Here is a 3,681-nt window from a genome sequence, read left to right on the forward strand (position 1 = left end):
TTTGTTCTGATTGGATTTTCTTTTCCTTTTTTTTTTTAAACACTGCTTCGTTTCCTTTCTTCTCTCAGAGAAGAGGTGCTGTGTACATCCAAAAAAGGAGGCTGTGAACAACAGCCTGATCCTACTGACATGAGCCTGAGGTTTAGCCCTGCCTCTGAAAAAAACACAGGTGCAAAGTTTTTTGCAGTGACACGAGTGCTTGGGGTAGCTCAGAGTCTTCCTGAAAGTTCAGCCAGGTTTTGGCTAGCAAGGGCCATTTTGGCCAGACCTCACCACTTTTGACAATAAAACAAAGGTGGCTTAATACCTAATTTGGCTTTCCAAACGTTCCCTTAGGGGATTTTTTTATTGCATGAAACATTTGGTGAATTTTGCTTCCACTTACCCAATTTTTTGTTTTATTTTTACCCCCTTTAAATCAAGCTCTTTCATCAGCCAAGCTTATTTTTCCTCTTAAGGAAGCCAAAACCAATAATCCTTTGTTTTGTTTTGAGAGAAAATAATTTTGGTAGCCAAAAGTGAAAGAACACAAATGATTCTTTTGACTCTATAATGAAAATTGCCAGGTAGTCAAAAGGCCTCATTCACAGGAGCTGGCTCTAGACCAGTGCTCCCTATTGCATCCCTTTTGCTACTCTGACAGCAAAATGCTTTTCTAAGGGTTTTTTTTCCTAAGGCGGGCTCATCTGAAGGGATTTTGGGGATGGGAAGGAAGGTCCATGCTGAGATGATGCTGGTGGCACATCCTGAAGGTGTTGGGGGACCCACCATCCCACCAGGTGTATGCAAGAAACTTCTTGGTGTCCAGTGCACGTGGTTGAAGCCATAAGGATGAATGCTTTAAGTTGGGCCAGTCTTAAATAGACTGGAGGAAGGGTTGGTTGGGAAAAAGTGAACGATAATCATGTCCAGAAAGAGGAATGAGAAAACAATAGTTCTTTCCTAAAGGAGAGCTGATGGCGGGAGCTGGAAGGTTGTGAAGGGCTTTAAAAACTGTCAGGCAAAACCTTTACCTCGTTTTTTTTTAGCTGGTGGAAATGTTTCAGTGATAGAAATCTGTTAGTGAAGCAGTCTTTTATTACCATGGGCTCATTTATCTGCTGGCTCTTGATTTTCAGCATTTCTGAGCTGTGGGAGTGCCCAGTTACACCTCGGTGCTGCACAAACCACATGGCAGTGCTCCTCTCCTGAGCCCAGCTTTGGAGAGTACCTGAGGGGGTAAAACAAACCTGTGGGGATCCCCCAGGAATATGGTTGGGAAGGAAGCTGGGGATGAAGTTCACTGGCTGCCTGCATACCAGGAAGGACATTAATAAAATCCCAGCAGAGCAGAGATTTCAGAGTCCAAAGAGAATTGGATCAAAAGTTACAATTCCACCTGAGGGGGAAACATTTCCACCTTGGCAAGTCAGGAGAAGGGTTTGGTGACCCACTCAGCCTCATGGCATGTGCTGAGCTGCAGCTTCTCCTGGCTGCCCTAAACCACCTTTCTTCCCAGCCCTACAGGTCTCCTTGTGTTCCCAAAGATCCTGGAACCTTCCTATCCCCTCAAGACACAAACCCTCAGGGTTTTGCATGCCAGGCCCATTTCCCAAGGGAAAATTCAGCTCGTGAGGCCCCAGGAGCTTCTCCCACAGCTGTCACTGCAGAAATGCCCCAGCTGGTAGAGAAGTGGTGATGGGCTGGTGGCACCAAAGCCAGACTGTGCTCAGCCCTCTGTCCTGGTGTGGCACAGCTCAGTGCCATGTTCACTACCTCCTCTCCCCCATTTCTGTCCCATTTTAAGGCCTTTTGTGGCAATATCCCATGCCACATCTGCATTAACACCTTTCAGCAGGAAGGAGGAGGAGGCACCACACACACCCCCAGCAGTCCCTCTCCTTGCCTGCCTCCCCTCAGCCCCTCAAAATTCACTAAGACATGACAGGAGCAGATCAGAGATGGTCACAGAGCTTTGGCTCCATGAGGCCACGGTCCCTCCCAGCATCTGCAGCTCAAATCAGAAGCTGGGAGAACGTCGGGCTCTTGGCAGTGGTGTCACATCACCCTCCCCAGTGTGTCACAGGAGGGGAGGGGAGCAATCTGCCTGTGCTGCTCAGAATGGGCATGAGGTGTAGCCAAAAGGATGGCAGGTAATTATTGGGACAGATATTCTAAGAGCAAGTTTTTTGGGGTAGGAATGAGGGATGGATAGCCGCCCATGCTGTGCTCTTCAATTCAAAGGGAAAAACCAAGGTGCTAGTGAGGATGAGGCATCACTCACTCACCCAGCAGGCACAAAATATGAGGTCTTCCTAGCTGAAAAGAAGATTTTAACATGCTATTTCTTTGGTATTTCAAGGAGAATTAAGGTTGGGATAATACAGACAAGTATTGTGGTCTGACAAGTTATTGTGGTTTAAGCCCAGCTGGGATCTCAGCCCCACTCACTCACTCCACAGGTGAGATGGGGGGAGAATTGGAAGAGTAAATCTAAGGAAACCTGTGGGTTGAGATAAAGACAATTTAATAGGTAAAGCAAAAGCTACACACACAAGCAAAGCAAATGAAGTCATTAATTTCAGGCTTCCCGTGGGTGCTCAGATGCTCATCCCCAGGACAGCAGGGCTCCTCACATTTGGAATGGTGACTTGAGAACACAAACACCATCGCTCCAAAAGTTTCCTGCTTCATTCTTTGCCCACTTTGATATGCTGAGCATGATGCCATGTGGTCTGGAATATCCAGAGCCATATTGCTCCCATCAGGCTCAGCTGTCCTGGCTGTGTCCCCTCCCAGCTCCTTGTGCATCCCCAGCCTCCTCACTGGAGGAGAAGCAAAAGCCTTGATGCTCGTGCAAGAACTGCTCAGCCACAGTGAAAACATCCCTGGGTTATCAGGACTGTTCCCAGCACAAATCCAAACCACAGTCCTAGGAACAGAATGAACTCCACCCCAGCCAAAACCAGCAGACAAATATAAACATCACTTACGAGTGTGATGTTTTAAAAAATCAATATAATTATATTGCTATTTTCTCCCATACAGTCACATTTGCACTACCATAAAGCAGCTTTATAGGGCCACAGACTGGTCTCCCCATATTGCACAAGCTGCAGCAATACCAAGCATTTTTTACAGCTGAATATCTGCACCTGCCACCAAATCCCTGCCATTAAATCAGGAGAGCCCTGATATGTGCACAAGCCCATCAAATGTGCCTTTAAAAACTCTTCCCAGCACATCAAGCTCAGCCACTTAGGAATACTTTCCCCTAAATGCTTCAGTGTTTTACCCCCTCTCATTTCCAGGGGTTTGAATACCTTGTTGCACACCTTGTAAAGCTATTTAGGGATCTGGGACTGTGATTGATTGGTTTTGATCTGGCCCATAAGTAGTTCTGAAAATCCCTCCACATATGAACAATGGCTTTTAAAAAGAGGTCAGGCAACCAAATTGCTTTGAACTCTAATAGCATTTAAGCCTCTAAACTCTTTAGGCTTATTTGAAAATCCAGCCATGAAGTTTAGATTATTTTAACCTAAGAAGAATTGGAGGTAAACTATTGAAAACCACATCCCTTCTGGGCCTGCAGCGCTGAGCACGTGTATTGGAGGGGAAATCAAGAGTAGCTATAAATAAAAGAGTGTTTTTATTTAAAAAGAAAGAGGAAGAAAAATCAAAACATTAACTATGAGAAAA

This window comes from Lonchura striata, chromosome 19, assembly GCF_046129695.1.
Source record: "Lonchura striata isolate bLonStr1 chromosome 19, bLonStr1.mat, whole genome shotgun sequence".
Lineage (NCBI taxonomy): Eukaryota > Metazoa > Chordata > Aves > Passeriformes > Estrildidae > Lonchura > Lonchura striata.